The sequence below is a fragment of the Vanessa atalanta genome, chromosome W (genome assembly GCF_905147765.1).
Source record: "Vanessa atalanta chromosome W, ilVanAtal1.2, whole genome shotgun sequence".
Lineage (NCBI taxonomy): Eukaryota > Metazoa > Arthropoda > Insecta > Lepidoptera > Nymphalidae > Vanessa > Vanessa atalanta.
In genome coordinates this window covers 6,927,506-6,946,726 of record NC_061901.1, presented here as the reverse complement: position 1 = coordinate 6,946,726, position 19,221 = coordinate 6,927,506, and the positions used below count along the sequence as shown (strand labels likewise).

At 40.5% G+C, this 19,221-nt stretch overlaps 2 pseudogenes; both read right to left on the bottom strand.

Annotated features, from left to right (window-relative positions):
* Positions 1–1,159: 1,159 nt before the first annotated feature.
* On the bottom strand, positions 1,160–1,808 carry LOC125075618 (annotated as a pseudogene).
* Positions 1,809–2,514: 706 nt separating this feature from the next.
* Positions 2,515–14,253, bottom strand: LOC125075617 (annotated as a pseudogene).
* Between the last annotated feature and the right edge of the window lie 4,968 nt (positions 14,254–19,221).

The window sequence follows — 19,221 nt, the reverse complement described above, 5'->3', positions numbered from 1 at the left end:
GTTTTAAAGTAGAGTTGAAGTTGAGTTGTTAATAGAAATTAAACTGTAGTGATCTAAGAGTTCCTTTATTTATCCGATGTGTATGTAATGTCAGAAGTGGCCGAGCAGAACAAGGTTTTCTTGTGGTATGTTTTGCCGGCAGGTTAACAATCACACGTGGGCGTGTGCAAGCAGGATGGCCGTGTCGCAACCGGGTGAATTATTTCTGACAACGCCATCTAGTGGTATACGTTCGAGACTACGTTATGGAATCGTTTCCGGAACGCCAGCGCCACGTAGCGGCACTCGATGGAGTTTGTGTAAGCATGCGCCAGAGGGGAACGTCGGACATCACTACTCTCCGAGCGTTCGGCGCGTGCAGTCACAGAACCATCGCGCATTCCAGTCACCTACTTAAACTGTGTTACTGAGTCATTATACTGTGGTTGATTGTACAAGTGTGTTTTCTTGATCCTACGTCACCCACCGATAGACGCCCACATAAGAAAACCATGAACTATAACTGTGGTGATGGCCCTCCGCTGTCATATATATATCCCATCAAAAACATAAATGTAAAAATGAGAGCCAAGTCAAATATTATGATATATACCTTGGTTGTTGTCTTCAACGACAAAAGAAGTGAGATCGAAATTTGTGCCAAGTTAAATAGTCCTTTCTGAAATTTATTTATAACTACATAAAATATCATTTCTTCTTATAACTTGGGATAATATATTGTTGCCTAAGTCTGACTTGAGACACATTTATGTCAAATAGTTTTTGAGTTATGAGGAGGTCAAAAGTGGCTCCAAATGGTTCGTGTAATATTACACACGGTGCTGCTCGCCAGTTCTATTACTGGAACTTGGCTGACACGCTACCGCGTGTCTAGATTACACACGGTGCTGCTCGCCAGTTCTATTACTAGAACTTGGCTGACACGCTACCGCGTGTCTAGATTGTGGATATAATAATATAAATAAGCATATTTGTCGTCTTTTCTATTGTTATAGTTAGTATGATTATACGAGTATAGTGCAGTTTTAAACATACATAGAGTGAACGTGCATTTATTAATAAAAGTAAACATAAGACAAATAAAAATATGAAAAGTAAAAGTATGAAAAGAGTTATCGATAAAAACGAAGTTAATATGTAATTTAAACGCAACATCGGATCAAACTTGATCAATCCTAAAAATACGAAGTATATCTGATTCGGATTTGATTCTGATACTCGGTTTACCTTCGTTTTGTCTTGTATATATTCTTCCTTCTCGTGTCCAAGGTAAATTTCCACTTAGACGTTTTAGCCGCAATTCGCGTCTTTTTGAATAATTGCCTGTTAGTTTTTGACAGGCGTTCATTGGCGTAAAATTTTCTAGGATTGCCTGGAATATCCATATCGGCTGTGTCTGCACCACGCCGAATACGGGCCGCTCGTAGTAAGTCATCTCGTAGAGTCTTCCTCGATAATCTCACTACAATTGGGCGCGTTGCGTTTTCTCCTTCTTTTGAACCGTGTCCTATACGCTCTGCCCGCGTGATATCTTGTTCATCGATTTTAACGCTGAGTTTTGCGGCTATGAGCATCACAATATGATAAGGATTTTCACCTTTGCTTTCCGGAATGCCGGTGATATCGATGTCATTAAGTAATAAATCTTGTTCCCTCTCATTAAGGTCTGCTTTGAGCTGGTCTACTGTTGCTTTCAGGGATTCATCGTTGTTTATACTATGAGTTTCGAGTTGTTTTTCTAAGCATTCTAATCTGTTCTCGATCCCATCTATTCTTTCATTACATACTATTATGAAGACGATATACATGCCATTTCATTCCTAAATTCTTTCAGCTCATTACGAGTAGCATACAACTCTTCTCTAATACTTTTCAATTCGCTTATAATAGTTGATTGCTCTGACATTGTATTACTGGGAGACATAAAAACGTCCATGTTCGAAGCTGGCTGCCTAACGTCTCGTAATGTATTACATTTTGCGGGAGTATCGTCGCTATTTTTCCTTGAAGTTTTTGACTTACAATCCAAACATGTCCAATTAATAGGTACTTTTGATTTCTCTGATAACCCAATACAGGTAAGATGGTTTAAAGCCCTGCATTTGCAGCAAGAAGCGCCATCTCCTACAGCCATAAATTTTCCACACGTAACACATTTAGGCATCTTTTTTGTTATTATTGACTCAGTAGGTATAATTACAATGTCTTAGCAAACATTCAATCGTTGCGCTTTAGCACAGCGCGCGGTCAATGACCTTTGCCGGCGATGACACACTCACGCGTCCTGAACTGATTGCACTCATTAACCACACGTTAGATTTTAAATTTTGTTAATAGTTTATATTACTTCCAATTGCACTGTTTTTATTCACTATGGTTTAATTCTTGCTTTATTTTTCTCAAACTAATAGTTAAACATAATTTTTAATGTAATATATTACTTAACTAGTTATTTTAAATAAAAAAACTAGGAGACAATCCGTATACATATGTTACGCTCGGCGCTCACGGCCGCTATATATACGCTCTTTTCTTAAAGGTTCCCAAGTCGTATCGGTTCGGAAAACCCGCCGGCGAAAGCCGGTTCCACAGAGTGGTTGTGCGAGGCAGAAAATGTCTTCAAAATCGCGCTGTTGTGGATTTTCGGACATCTAGGTGATGCGGGTGATATTTGGAATTTTGACGAGATGTCCGAAGGTGAAATTCAGCAGCCGGGATTAATCCAAACAATTCCTCGGAACATTCCCCGTGATGAATTCTGTAGAAGACGCAGAGCGATCCAACATCTCTACGCAAAGCCAAAGGATCAAGCAGATCGGAAAGGGCTTGATCGTCGATAATTCGAGCCGCTCTACGTTGGATACGGTCAAATGGAAGGAACTGGTACAGGGGAGCACCCGCCCAGAGGTGAGAGCAGTATTCCATGTGAGGCCGAATTTGCGCCTTGTATAGTCTTAGACGTTGGGCCGACGTGAAATACTGTCTTGCTTTGCTGAGCACACCGAGCTTTTTTGATGCCTATTTGGCTTTACCTTCCAATTGACCGCGGAACTGAACGAGGCTCGAAATATCGACGCCAAGTATTCCGATACTAGCTGTGGCGGCTAACGGAATGTTCTCGAATCGTGGAGATACGACGAATGGTGTTTTTTCAGCAGTTAACGCGCAAACTTGCGTCTTTTTGGGGTTGAAATAGACTAGGTTTAGCCGACCCCAGTTCGAGACTTTTTTAACGAAGACTCGATTTCAGACACAAGTTTGTTCCGGTTTTCTTCGACTATTTCCAGAGAAATATTAGCACGGCCGGTGTATGTATAGGTATCTACGGTGCTGTCGTCTGCATAGCAGTGAATGTTACAGATTTTCAACAAGTAATTGATATGCAAAAGAAACAGAGTGGGTGAAAGAACGCAGCTTTGTGGGACACCAGCTGTTTCTGCTTGGGCCAAATGATGAACAACAATGGACTGTATAACTGTTTATTGGCACAACTGTGAGTTTACAAAAATGATGTACATATGTATACTACACACGGTGACTCCGGTAATGCTAATGAGCTAGCTCGTCTGTCGACCGCGGTGGGGCGCTCATCTCCCCCGTCCCGCGCTGATCCTTAACATGCCCCCCGACGTTGAAATCTTGGGTTTCAACAGCCTCATTGATTGGTAGTGGACAAATTTTATTGAATGCTCGTCTTGTCAGGCCTTTAGTGGTTTCTATGTCTGCAACACGATTAACTCCGTCAGGACCTGGGAACACTCGACGAACTCGTCCAAGGCTCCACTTCAACGGAGGCAGTGCATCATCCTTGATCACGACCATTGTCCCTTCCTTCAGATCGCCCTTAGAAGTCTTCCACTTGGTCCTTTGTTGAAGTTCAGACACGTACTCCTTCTGCCAGCGTATCCAAAAATTCTGACGTAGCTGTTCTACTAGTTCCCAACGTTGTAGTCTATTGGGATTTACGTTGATTAGGCTAGATGTAGGCAGCGCTGTTAAAGGACGTCCAACTAGAAAATGACCAGGAGTGAGAGGAGTAAGGTCGTTAGGATCTGAGGAAATTGGTGATAGAGGACGAGAATTCAATATTGATTCTATTTGAACTAAAACTGTATATAATTCTTCAAATGTTAAACGAGCGTTTCCTAATACTCTCAATAGATGGTATTTAACAGATTTAACGCCCGCCTCCCATATGCCTCCAAAATGAGGAGTATAGGCGGGTATGAACTTAAAGTCTATGCCTTCGTTTGCCATATACTGAGCTAAATTTAGAGATTCTTGTTTTAAGAAATTCTGAATTTAATTTTTAGCCCCAACAAATTGTGTACCATTATCAGAAAATATAATGGAGGGCTTGGATCGCCGAGCAATGAACCTACGTAACGCAGCAATATACGTTTCCTTTGTTAAATCGGTAACCAATTCTAAATGTAATGCCTTTGTAGTGAAACAGACAAAGACAGCAATATACACCTTGATAGTTTTAGATCCACGTCCTTTCCTATCGGCAGCTTGTAAAGGACCGCAGTAATCTACGCCTGTTGTTTGAAACGGGTAACCTGGGTCGAGTCGCTGCTCCGGCAACTGACCCATGATAGGGTTAATCGTTTGAGCTTTCATTCTGAAACACTTGTAGCATTTGTGTGCGATCTGTTTAGCCATATTGCGACCACCTATAGGCCAAAATTGTTGCCTTAAAGATGATAAAAGAAGTTGTGGTGCTGCGTGAAACAATCTTAAATGTTCAAAAGTAAAAATTAGTTTAGTCAAAGGATGTTTGCATGAAATTAATACTGGATGTCTTTTATTATAGTCAAATTTTGAATTTTTTAATCTGCCACCTACCCTTAGTAGACCTGTTTCATCAAGAAACGGTGACAGGGAAATAAGATTATTTTTATTAGGTAAAGCTTGTTTATTGTACAAAAGTTTGTATTCGGGAAACGATTCAATTTGTGATTGTTTTAATAGTAAATTAAATGCGTTATCTAATTCTTGTGTATTCAATGGTCCAGATAATTTCTGGTTGCAATCATGAATTTTACAATTGTAAACAAATCTTAATGCAAAAGCCATTGTACGTTTAATTTTAGTTAATGTTGAAAATCTGTGAAAATCAATAAGCTGATTATTCTTGATTGCAATTGTTGATGCAACATGAGCTACAATTTCAGGTAAGTCATCTTTGTAATTTATGTTATTTTTAGGCCATTTACATTCCAACTCGTGCAAAAATGTTGGACCTGACCACCACAAATCCAAGGTATTTATTGATGCCAAGTTTATACCCCTTGTTAGCAGGTCAGCAGGGTTGTCATAAGTTGGAACATAACGCCATTCAAAAGTGTAAGTAAGTTCTTGTATTTCAGCAACACGATTCTTAACAAATAACTTTAATTTAGATGGAGGTGTTTTCAGCCAACCTAGAACGACAGATGAATCACTCCAAAGAATGCATCTTTGCACAGGTAACCTAAATGCTTCTAATACTTTTTGTGTTAAACGTGCTGCTACAATCGCGCCACATAATTCCAGGCGAGGAATTGTAGTTGGTTTTAACGGTGCGACTTTACTTTTTGCGCATAGTAACCGTGTCATGATCTTGCCATCGACTGAAATACTTCTTACGAATGTACATGCTCCGTAAGCTTCCTGCGATGCATCACAAAATGTATGTAATTCAATAAGCGCCAAATCAGGACAAACAACGCAACGAGGTAAATGTAAGTCGTTTAAGAAATGGAGATCTGATTTAAATTTATTCCATTTTTGTGCAACATCTAACGGCAAAGGCTCATCCCAAGATATCTTCAAAAGCCAAAGATTTTGGAGAAGCATTTTAGCCTTGATGACAAAAACTGTAAGAAGTCCGAGAGGATCAAATATTTGTCCAATTGTGGACAAAACTGATCGCTTCGTGACCTGACTTCCTGATAAAATATTATGAGAAAAACACAATTTATCTGAGGATGATATCCAACCTAGCCCTAGCGTATTATTAGAATTTTGTCGGCCTAAATTAACATGCGTATTTGAATTTGAGCTTATATCGCGTAGATCTGGTATATTTGATTTAATTTTGCGTAAATTGAAACAACCTTTTGATAAAACTTCACATATGCTATCCCTGATCTTAATTAAATTATCTATTGACTGGGTACCTGTAACTAGGTCATCTACATAAAAGTCATTATTAATTATCTCGGAAATAAGATTATCCTCACATTCAAGTGCAAGTTGTTTTAAGCATCTAACGGCAAGAAATGGCGCAGATGCAGTCCCATAAGTAACGGTATTGAGTTGAAATATGCTAAGTTCTTTACTAGGGTCATCTCTCCAAATTATATTTTGTAAATGTCTCTGATTTTGATGAATTAGTACTTGACGGTACATTTTTTCAATGTCCGCAGTCATGACGTAAGAGTAATGCCGAAACCTAATAAGAATAGAGAATAAATCGTTTTGTATAGTGGGACCAACCATCTGAAGATCATTCAACGATACACCTGTTGTTGATGGCGCACTTGCATTGAATACAGCTCTCAATTTTGTTGTCGCGCTGTTTTCGCGTAACACTCCGTGGTGTGGTAGAAAATATAAATTATTTGTATCTAAAACAGGGTAATTTGGAACAACTGACATATGACCTAATTGCTCGTACTCAGTCATGAAATCTATATATAATTCTTTTAATTTTGGTTGTTTCTGTAATCTACGTTCTAATGATAAAAAACAATGTAAGGCTCGAGTATATGAATCTCCTAATAGAGTTTCTGGTTTTTTAAGTGGAATAGCTACCGAAAATCTACCATCAGGCATTCTTGTGAAGTTGTCTACGAAATGTTTTTCACATAACTTCTCTTCCATTGAATATGCAGGCTTAAAAGCATAGGGTGTTTCCTCAAGTGACCAAAATTTTGCTAATTGTTCTTGAATATCTGTACAATCATTTTTTATAAAGTTACATGTAATTAGACCAGTATTTTCTTTGTAAATATTATGTTTAAGTCCACTAGTGGGACCAGAAATGATGTAACCTAATTGGGTTTCTTGCAATACGGGACAGTTCTTACCTAAACGAATTTGATTTGACAATATTAAATTCCAGAATATGTCTGCTCCCAATAATAGATCTATGTCAATAGGATTATAATAATGTGGATCAGCCAATGTGTATTGTGATGAAATGCGTAAATCCTTAATGATTACTCTGTTGTTACATAAATTGGTAATATTTAGTAAAACAAATAATGATATGTTACTTTGAAATGACGAAACCTTTGAAAATATGATTGTGTCGCATCGCTTATTTACTTGCGTAATGGTACTATTTATTCCTGTTACTGATATTTGTGTTTTTTGACAATGTAGGTTCAACTTATGTAGTAATCTTTGAGTCATGAAGGATGCTTGGCTCCCTGAGTCGAGAACAGCTCTTGCTTCGTGACGTTGATTATCGCTACCTAGAATGTAAACCACTGCAGTCGAAAGCAATACTGGCTCTGTCATTTGGACTGAGAGCGCGGTGGCTTTGTCGACTGGCGGCTCAACATGTTGTGAGGAACCTATTTCTTTGTGTAATAGTGTATTGTGTTTTAGTGAGCATTTAGTACAAGAGCCCGATTTGCATTTATGAACACGATGACCTGGCCGTAAACAATTATTACATAACTTAAGCTTACGGGCAGATTCGATCCTATCACTGATAGATTGATTTAAAAAAGTTTCACAGTTGTATATCTTATGTGTGTTTTTACATAGAGGACATTTTGGTATGTATATATTTGTGTTTAATAATCCCTTAATTTGATCATTCCTATTTTTGTATTTGTTTATGTTGTTGTTTATATGTATTGTTTCAAGAAGGTCAGCTTTATTTTTTAAAAAACTCATAAAATCATTTAATGTTATTTTATTTAAAGTAGATTTACGCTCTTCCCAATCTCGAGACGTTTTAGGATCTAATTTGGAATTCATTAAATAAATAATTAATGTATCCCAATGCATTGTACTTTCACCTAATGTATGTAAGGATCTTAGATTTTTTGAAAATATATCAATAATTGAGCGTATACCTAACGCTGATTCACGCTTCAAGGGTTCAATAACAAACATAGATTGTACGTGGTTCTGAATTAGTAACCTTTCATTATTATAACGATCGCACAACAAATCCCACGCTATTTTGTAATTACAGGATGAAAACCCAATCGATCTTATTACCTGCGCAGCGCCTCCCTCCAGGGAAGCCCTCAAATAGTGAAACTTTTGTATGTCAACTATTCCTTGGTTCTCGTGTATTAGGGAAACGAATGTATCCCGAAACTCAAGCCAGTCCTCGTACCGACCGCCGAATTTAGGAAGCTGGATCGTTGGCAATTTAACATTATTTGTCTTCGTCAGTTTCACCATTTCTGAAGATCGCGAACTGCCTGAAATACACGAACGAATATCATCGTTATCATCATCCCCGGCATTTAGATTACGTGCGCTGCGATTACGTATTTGCTTTGCTTTGGCTAATATCATGTAAAACTGATCTTCAATTTCCTGCCTCTCACTGAACTGTTGAACATCATCATCGGTGTCAATTAAATATTCAATATTACTCTGGATTAAATCAAATTGATTTAAAAGCTGTTCCGTTTTTTTATTCTAAGTTCTAGCTCAGTAACTTGCACGGCTGATAATAATTCTGGCAAAGAATTTACCTAATTAATAAACATTGTTAGCCGGCCTTTAACTGAGCCGCGTTTCTTTATAAGATCTTTAATATTTTCGGACATTATGAAGGCTATTATGGCAGGCGGTTGTTAAATTTATTTTAACTATAAGTTTTGAATTAATCAGTTACAACAATTACGATCTTGTACTTCTACAAAGAATAAATAAGTAATGTAAGTTATGAAGAGAAAATGACTATCTAAAATGGACTTTAAATGTATGATAATAAACACTAGTTGTTTACAATATTACTCTAATGAACTTCATATAGAAAAACAACGCCGCTCGGTGGCGATAGAACAAAAGATCCTTATCGCTTGGATCGTCTCAACTGCACTTAATACGCACTGAATATTAATAAATGAAATGACTTAATTTTAACTATTGAAATTACTAATGTTTGATTTATAATGCAAACTTGGATAATGGATAAAATCTAGGAATGTTAGGGATTAAAGGAATACAAAAGTTGGAACGTCCTCACAGATTCTCGCTCCTGCTGGGCTGCTCGCCGTACTGGTCAATGCTTGCTTCCATCCAGAACGCACCCAGTGTCCAGAACTCAAAGTTGGCTCGTTCCAGATCCCATCCGGCTCGTTTTGGACCAAAAATATGTTTCTGCTTGGGCCAAATGATGAACAACAATGGACTGTATAACTGTTTATTGGCACAACTGTGAGTTTACAAAAATGATGTACATATGTATACTACACACGGTGACTCCGGTAATGCTAATGAGCTAGCTCGTCTGTCGACCGCGGTGGGGCGCTCATCTCCCCCGTCCCGCGCTGATCCTTAACACCAGCATTGACGAATTTTAAGTCAGAGCATGCACCGTCGACAACGACCTTGATGCTCCGATCTGCCAAAAAACTGGTAATCCAATTGCATAATTTTCCGGGAAGCCCATAGGAAGGAAGCTTCGAAAGAAGCGCTTTGTGCCACACGCGATCGAAGGCCTTTGCTATGTCCAGCCTGGCTACTAATGCCTCCCCCTTGCTCTCAACTGCTTCCGCCCATCTATGAGTAAGGTAAACTAGAAGATCACCGGCTGAGCGACCCCGACGGAAACCGTACTGGCGGTCGCTAATCAACTTGTACTCCTCTAGGTACCGCAGGAGCTGGCAGTTTATAATGGACTCCATTATCTTGGGGAACAAGGAGGTGATGGCTATAGGCCTATAATTGGACGGGTCTGAGCGGTTGCCCTTTTTAGGGATCGGATGCACCAAAGTAGTCTTCCAGGAGTTCGGGACGACGCCGAATGCATAGGATTGCCGGAAAAGACGCGTTAAGACCGGCGCCAACTTGGGAGCACATGTCCGTAGCATGATTGGAGGAATGCCATCGGGTCCACTCGACTCATGAATATCCAAGGAAAGAAGTGCTTTACGAACTGCACTTTGGCGGAATTTAATCTCCGGCATCGTGGTATCACACCGCGGGATTGTTGGTGGTAACTTTCCTCGGTCATCCAGAGTCGAGTTCACCGCGAAGAGAGAGCCTAAAAGTCACCTCACTGTCCTTGTGCAGAGATGGTAAGGAAGGCCATCTCGAGACAGCACGGCCAGCAATGTTGTTTCTGACGGAGACTCAAATACTCCGTCCTGTCGATACCAGCTACCTTAATTATCCCGGCTACATGCTTGAAGAATCCTTCAAAGCGAAAGCCGGAGTATGCTTGTTCGTCAGGACGGATGTTTGTTGTCACCGTCTGCGCTGCTTGGAGGACCCTTCCTTCTCCCTGTTAGTGGTACGTGTGGACTTGGTTCGTCAGAGTCGGGTCTACGTGTGCCTCTACAGATCCCACAATGGTGACTTGGAGACAAGCCGACTATTTGACCATCTTAGTCGGGTGGCAGATGCTGCGCAAGAGCAGTTTCCTAACGCGGAACTGGTGTTTTTGGGGGACTTTAACGCTCACCATGAATCATGGTTGAAGTCCTCCAAAACTGACCATGCGGGAAGGACTGCCCATGCTTTCGCTCTCACGCATAACTTGACCCATTTGGTTGATCAGCCCACCAGGATCCCAGACATTGACGGGCAAGCGCCTTCCCTACTGGACCTTCTGCTGACTAGCCACCCTGTGGAATATCAGGTTGAGGTTTGGGCTCCACTTGGTTTTTCGGATCACTGCCTGATATCTACCAAAGTGCCACAGGCCAAGCTGCCGCCACCAACGGTAAGCAAACGTCGCATTTGGCACTATAAGTCGGCAGATTGGGACGGTTTGCGCGATTACTATGCGTCAGTCCCTTGGAAGGAGCGTTGCTTCAGTGAGAATGACCCGACAGCTAGCGCCGCTGCTATTGCTGGTGAGATCCTGTTGGGGATGGAATACTACATTCCTAACTCAGACCTCGCCAGTAAGGGTACGCGTAACCGTTGGTTCACTCGCGAATGTGCCGATGCTGTGTCTTCTAAGCAGGCGGCATATCGCGCGTGGATCAATGGCTGCGTTAGTGGGGCATCTAACATTGACTCACTGAAAGCAACCTACAATAAAACTTCCAAGTCTTGTAGGAAGGCATACACAAGAGCGGATGCACAGCGCATTGCGCGGTTTGGCCATGACCTTATTTCACATTCTAGAGGCTCCCGTAGCTTCTGGCGTCTGACCAAATCTGTGCAAAGCAATTTCTGCCAACCTTCGCTGCCACCGCTCAGGTATCCGGACGGATCGCTAGCTCACAGTCCGCAGGAGAAAGCTGATCTTCTGGCAAAACTCTTTGCGGATAATTCCGTAATCAATGATTGTAGTGCGCTGCCACCAACAATTCCTTCATGTGGCTACACGATGCCTGACATCAAAATCAGGCAACGTGATGTACGTGTAGAGCTACAATCACTTGATGTGCGGAAAGCTAGCGGTCCCGATGGAATACCAGCCATAGTGCTGATGAAGTGTGCAGCGGAGCTGTCTCCTGTGTTAACGCGCCTGTTCCAGCTGTCTCTTTCTACAGGATGTGTGCCGGATTCTTGGAGAGAAGCTAATGTGCAAGCGGTTCCCAAAAAAGGGGATCGATCTGACCCGGCAAATTATCGGCCAATAGCTATCACCTCAGTTCTTTGTAAGGTGATGGAACGGATCTTAAACAACCAACTGATCCATTACCTAGAAGATCACTGTCTAATTAATGATCGTCAGTACGGGTTTCGACCAAAACGGTCCACAGGTGATCTTCTAGCGTACGTAACACACCTCTGGGGTGAAGCTATCGATAAGCGTGGAGAGTCGTTGGCCGTCAGCCTCGATATCTCCAAGGTTTTCGACAGAGTCTGGCACAGAAGTCTTCTCTCCAAGCTGCCGGCATACGGTCTGCCGGTTCAGCTCTGCACCTGGATTGCTAGCTTCCTACACAAGCGCAGCCTTCGCGTTCTAGTTGATGGTTGCGCTTCAAAATCCCATGTAGTGAATGCTGGAGTCCCCCAGGGGTCTGTGATATCCCCCACGCTCTTTCTTCTGCATATCAATGATATGCTCTCTCTCGGGAACATACATTGCTATGCAGATGACAGTACGGTGCACGGGGGATACCACGGACGCGCAGCGGCTGGACGGGCGGAAACTGAGGAGAGACGGAGGGATCTTATTGTTGAACTCGATAGGACGTTAGGACTCATCGCCAAATGGGGCTCTGACAATCTTGTTGAGTTTAACGCCAATAAAACACAGGTATGCGCTCTCACAGCGAAAAAGTCACCATTTTCCCCTCCTCCTTCCCTCTGTGGCACTACGCTGGAGATACATAGCAAAGTCGCCATACTGGGAATCGACGTTCGGTGCGACCTCAATCCAAAGGATCACATCGAAGCTGTTATAAAAACAGCCTCACGTAAACTCGGAGTCCTGAACAAGGTGCGGCGTTTTTTCACGCCTGCTCAACTGCTCCTGCTGTATAAAACACAGGTACGGTCCTGCGTTGAATATTGCTCGCACCTCTGGGATGGCTCCGCTAAGTACCTACTGGAGGCCTTGGATCGGTTGCAGCGACGTGCGGTTCGCATTATTGGCGATGTAAAGGTCACCAACACCCTCGAGCCTTTACAATTGCGTCGAGAGATAGCGGCACTCAGCGCTTTCTATCGAATGTGTCACGGCGAGTGCTCAGAGGAACTATTCTCCCTTATTCCTGCTTCCCCTTTCCTTCACAAGTCCACGCGTGCTGGTTCTCGATGTCACCGCCTAACTGTGACATCAATTCCATCGCGTACAAAGAAATTTGGCAACTCTTTTCTTTGTCGCACTTCCAAAACATGGAATTCTTTACCAGCGCACGTATTCCCCTCCTCTTATGACCTGGGTTCCTTCAAACGAGGCGTGAAGAGGCATCTTGCGGGCCGGCAAGGCGGGGGCGGCTAGAGCAGATCACCTTTCCCAACTGCACTAGCCGTCGTCGCGTTTGGACTCTACTACCACTTACCATCAGGTGGAGCAGAGTCATTTGCCCTCCCGGGCTATAAAAAAAAAAAAAAAAAGGCTGACAGAAATTCCCTAAGACAGCCTTGGCGAGAGACCAGAACGCACGTGTTCCTGAAGGGAGGCGCACCAGTCTCCCATTTTCGTTCCCATTTTCGGCGTGAAGCCGTTTTGCAGAAACGACCAAACCAGGGCTGGGACTTGCCACCGATGGGGACCACAGAATACGGAATGAATAGTTCCATACCCTGAAGTACCACATCGGTGACAGAGTCAGCAACAACGCTCGGCTCATCCGGCGAGAAACAAACCTGTCCCCATGGGTAGGATGCAAAGAAGGACCGCATCCCATCCCAATCTGCTGACCCGTAGTGCCACACTCGGCGGCAGCCCACGAAACGAGGTCGTGAGTACCGCGCAACCGGGACTGTACTTCGGACGAGACAGTGGTCCAACGAGCCCAGAGGGGGATCGACGATAACCTGGTAGCCATCCGGATGGGAAGTCAGCAGAAGGTCCAACAGGGAATGTGTATGATCTTCCACGTCTGGTATTCGCGTTGGCGAGGGGACTAATTGTGTCAAATCATATGCTAAAGCGAATTCAAGAACAGATCTACCCGCATGATCGGTAGTGCGCGATCCAAGCCATTCGGCATGGTGGGCATTAAAATCGCCAAGAATTACGATCTCTGCGGATGGGATCTGCTGCAGCACGGAATCTGTAGCCATTTGGACGTGCTCAACCAGTCGGTCGGTTTCAGCATTACCGCTATGGGACCTATAAAGGCACGCGTAGATTCGCGGATGGTCGTCGCAGTCTACACGCAGCGAGATAATCGATAGGTCCTGCCCTTTAAGGCTGCCGAGGCGTCGAGAGCAGATATCATCTCTGACGTAAATGCACACCCCAGCTCGTGGTACAAAGGAATGTTCCAATTTGTACCCGGGGTAAGAGAGAAAAGTCGTATCGGCAGGAGAGGATATCTGGGTCTCGGTAAGAAAGAGCAAGGCCGGCTTCGCCGTCTCAAGGTGAAAGTGAACGGCGTTCAAGTTGGAGTTGAGTCCCCTTATGTTGCAGAAGTCCACGGTGAGGGTGGTAGGGGTTGCCTTATGATGCCTGCTCCGCTTGCCCCAAACAGTGGCGAGCGCAAAATTGCCCCCCCCCCAGAATTCGGAGAGCAGCCTGGGCATCCCTGCTCAGGTTGCGTACGTTCTGAGCATGGATGCCCAGAGAGGGATTCTCCACCGCAGTCGCCGATGGTACCCTCCTGGGGTAATAAAACCAAATTCTGCACAACCATTATGCTTTAGGGGGGAGGGGGATCGGGCCTCCGGGACTCTCATACCGGACGAAACGCAGTAGCTTAGCTACCATTTCACACCGATTTTAAGTGAGAGAGTGGTACTTCCCCGGGCGTGCCGGCCCATTCGACTGCAACCCGAAAGTATGCAGTGTGGCACTACCAATAGCAAAATCAATTGTTAGTGAGTAAATCTTGTATCATTGTACTCAAAACAGGTAGTTTATAAAAAAAAATAAACAAATATATCAAATCAACTTTATTTCCAACCCTATCATAAGATTAAATAACAATTATAATCTAATACTGTAGGTGACTAGTAAAATTTTAACGATATAATATAACGAGTCAGTCTTCTTAGATTTCACTTTCACATATAGATTAATTATTTTAATAAGTAACTTTATAAAATCTAATATAATCTAGACACGCGTCAGCGTGTCAGCCAAGTACAAGTAACAGAATTAGTAAACATTTGGAGCCACTTTTGACCTCCTCATAACTCAAAAACTATTTGACCATATAAACGTGTCAAAATTGGTGACATAAACGTGTCAAAATTGGTTATTTAGATATAACGTCTAAAAATCGTCATTTTTATCACTGACTGACCTATAGATCAAAACTATAACCTACTTCCAGGTGACCTAGAAAGTCGAAATTTGGCATGCAGGTAGATAATTAGGCCAAAGGAAAAAATCTGAAACTGGATTTTTTTTAGTATTTTATTATAATTTTTCATTTTTTTGGGTCTATTAGGAACACTTATATATATCCCCAAAGTCCCAATTATAACACATCTTTGTAACACCTGTTTTGATAAGGGCATCTTCCCAGATATTTTTAAGTTAGCTGTGATACATCCTATTCACAAGAGTGGGAGCAGAGACGTGATTGGAAATTTTAGACCAATATCAATATTGCCAACACTATCTAAAATTCTTGAAAAGTTAATTAATAAAAGGCTAATCAAATACTTAGAACATCACAATATACTTTCCGATTCGCGATATGGCTTCCGGACTAAAATTTGTACCGAAGATGCGGCCATAGATCTTTCGAACGAAGTAGTGAGAATACTTGACAACGGCCAGAAATGTTTTGGCATATTTCTGGACTTGGCCAAGGCGTTTGATACCGTCTCTGTTCCTATTCTCCTGAATAAGCTTGAAAAAATTGGAATACGAGGTGCACCACTTTCACTTTTTGAAAGTTACTTAAAATATAGAAAACAGCGTGTTAAAATTGAAAATAACTATAGTCAAGATGCACTAATTACATATGGTGTACCACAGGGCAGTGTCCTTGGGCCGACCCTATTTTTAATATATATTAACGATTTATCAATGCTAAAAATTAATAATTGTAAAATCTACTCTTATGCAGATGACACAGTCTTGATCTTTAATGGTAACTCCTGGGAAGAAACAAAATTATTTGCTGAGAAAGGTCTAAACATAATAACCCATTGGTTAAATCAACATCTATTAACTTTAAATGTGACTAAAACTAAGTACCTAACTTTAACGATTAGAAAACCATCCCAACCCCCACAAAACTTTCAAGTAAAATGCCATACATGCTCCTATCCATATATTAATAACTGTAGTTGTCTAGATATCGAAAGAGTAACAGAATATAAATATTTAGGTGTTATAATTGATCAACATCTCAATTGGTATAAACAAATAGATAATTTAATAAAAAGGACAGAAATCTAATTTGGGTTTTTAAAAAACTCCGTCACGTTCTACAACCCGATCTGTTAAAATCAGTATACTTGGCTCTCGGACAGTCAATTCTTACGTATTGTATCCCGGTCTGGGGAGGTACCTGCAAAACCCAACTTATTCACTTAGAAAGAGCCCACAGATCATTATTAAAAGTAATGTTTTTTAAAACGTATGGATGCGCAACATATAATCTATATTCAACAACCAAAATATTAACAATCAGACAACTTTACGTTCTACAAACGGTGTTAAGAGTTCATAAGTCAATAACCAGACAAGAATAGAAAACGAAATCATGCAGTAATTAATTTACAACATTGCAACACACAATTTGCAAACAGACAATACAACAAACAGTCTTCCTTCCTTTATAATAAAATAAATTGGATTATTAACATTTATGACCTTCAATATCATCAGTGTAAACAAACATTATACAAGTATAAAACAAAAAATAGGTTTCATGAGACTGTAGTAGAGGATGTTTATCGTAACTGGATTTAAGTATTTTTTTTATGTCATTGGTTGGCAGACGAGCATATGGGCCACCTGATGGTAAGTGGTCACCACCGCACATAGAAAAAGGCGCTGGAAGAAATATTAACCATTCCTTACATCACCTATGCACCACCAACCTCGGAAACTAAGATGTTATATCCCTTGTGCCTGTGATTACACTGACTCACTCACCCTTCTAACCGGAACACAACAATACAGTGTACTGTTATTTGGCGGTAGAATATCTGATGAGTGGGTGGTACCTACCCAGACGGGCTTGCACAAACCCCTACAACCAAGCGCTCTAGCGCTACAAACGGGGATCCTTATTGCTTGGAAGAATAGTATCGAGCAAGCATGCTGATGTCAGCAATTGACTGGTGAATGGTTCCAATGGAAAAATAGAGAAGGTACACTGGGACGTCGACATCAGCAATAGCGCGTGTAAAATAACAATTCAATTTAAACATCATTTAATTTGCGAACTAGAAGTCAAAACCAAGTTTCAGATATTAAGTAATGAATATGCTCAAAGGAAACAATTCTCTATTTGCCTAGCATATTCTACTACTATCCACAAATCACAAGGCCTTCGCCTTGACAGTGCTCTTTTCGACATAGGCTCCTCTATATTTAGTAAAGAGCTGGCTTACGTTGGCCTCTCCTGAGTTAAAGCCTTAGATGGAGTACATCTTATCATTTTAGATCCAAGTCAAATCAATGCACAAGAGAGCTCTATTGTAGAGTACAACCGTCTGCGCATTTTATACCGCCCCGACTTGGCCAAATTAAGTATAAACAGAAAACGCGTAAAAAAAACCCGGACACTGAATGGGCAATTCACTCGAACATTTCAGAAGTACAAGAAAATATAGAACGTATTACAAAAAAGACAATTATACCCCGTAAACGTAGGAAAATAGAATAGCTTAACAAAAACCATATGGTATTAATTTTGTTATTAATAAGTACCTCCTAATAATTTATATACAAAAAGTAGTGATATCCCATCATTAGAACTTACGAAGGCTATCATATAATTCGTATATGAGAACTAGCCAAGTCAGACCTTAGGCAACAATATATTATCCTAAGTTATAAAAAGAAATGATATTTTATGTAGTTTTAAATAAATTTCAGGAAGGACCATTGTACTTGGCACCCATTTAGATCTCACTTCTTTTGTCGTTGAAGTCGACAACCAAGGTATATATCATAATATTGGACTTGGATCTCATTTTTATATTTATGTTTTTGATGGGATTAACCTTACGTAATTTACTAATATGAGATCACAATAATTATTAAAGTATTTGAAAAAGCTAAGAAACAAGTCTTATATTTATGACAGATATCATTACGATTCACGATTTGATGAATCTGTGTAATCAATGGCAATTGGCACAATTATCACAATAATTAGTTTGTGTTATAATTACAACTCTTTGGTTCAATCAACTTACGTTCAATAATTATTTTAAGTAGAATTTTGTGTAATCATTGTTATATTGTTTATTTATTATAAGAAAATCAATTTTGATTTTGAAAAAAGGAGCGTAGAAAACAAATGGTTAATTGTGTCATCTGCTAGTCGACTAGAGCTGCAAATATAACCTGACGCCGAAAAGGCCCTTTCAGCTTCTACACTTGTCGGCTTTATTGTTAGCAAATAATCATGAATAGCAGACAAGTACTCTCCTCGAACTCCGTCACTTTCAAATATAGTCATTTCTTTTTTTAGTATTTTATCAAAATCTTTCTCTTTTTATTATGTATGCTATAACACAAGGTTTCTTGCTGGATTTGTAATTGTAATTCTTCCTGTAATGTCGAATCTTTTTTTAACGATGCTGAATCTATTTTCTCTTCTCCTATTTCATCCATGTTTTCTTTAGAGCTATCATCTTGAATAACTCTTTCTAAGATTTTTTTTCATTTCTAATCGTATGACTTTTTTCTTTGGCATAGTAAATATGTCATCAGATCGGTTTACATTTTCATGATATTTCTTTGGATTCTGTAAGTATATTAATATTCCTGTTACTACTGTGCGGCGTTCTTTAATTATTGTACGTACTTTTTCATATAATTCAGTACTTAACACCGTATCATGAGTGAGCATCTTCTCTAAAACAAATTTTAGTATTGTTTCAGCAGTTAAAAGGGTCGAATCTCTTCTAATTTAAACCAGCCAATTTAAACGGCTGCAAACTGTCAATCAAGTCTTTTATGTTTGACCATTCAAGGTCGCTAAATTTAATGTCCGATTCGATATCAATCAAAGCTTTATCGATACACACTTTCACCTTATAAAACCTTTCCATCATAGATAGAAAGAAAGAAAAACTTAACACTTATTTTTTTAACAAACAACTTAACACTTAACACTTATTATTTTATTTATTATTCAACACTTTATGTAACTGTTTTTTATATTTTAAAAGGTGATTTTTACTTACAAGTGTTATTTCAACTGATTGTATGAATTTAGCACTAGTTTAATCACATAAACTGCATAGTCCTGCTGGCCAACTGTA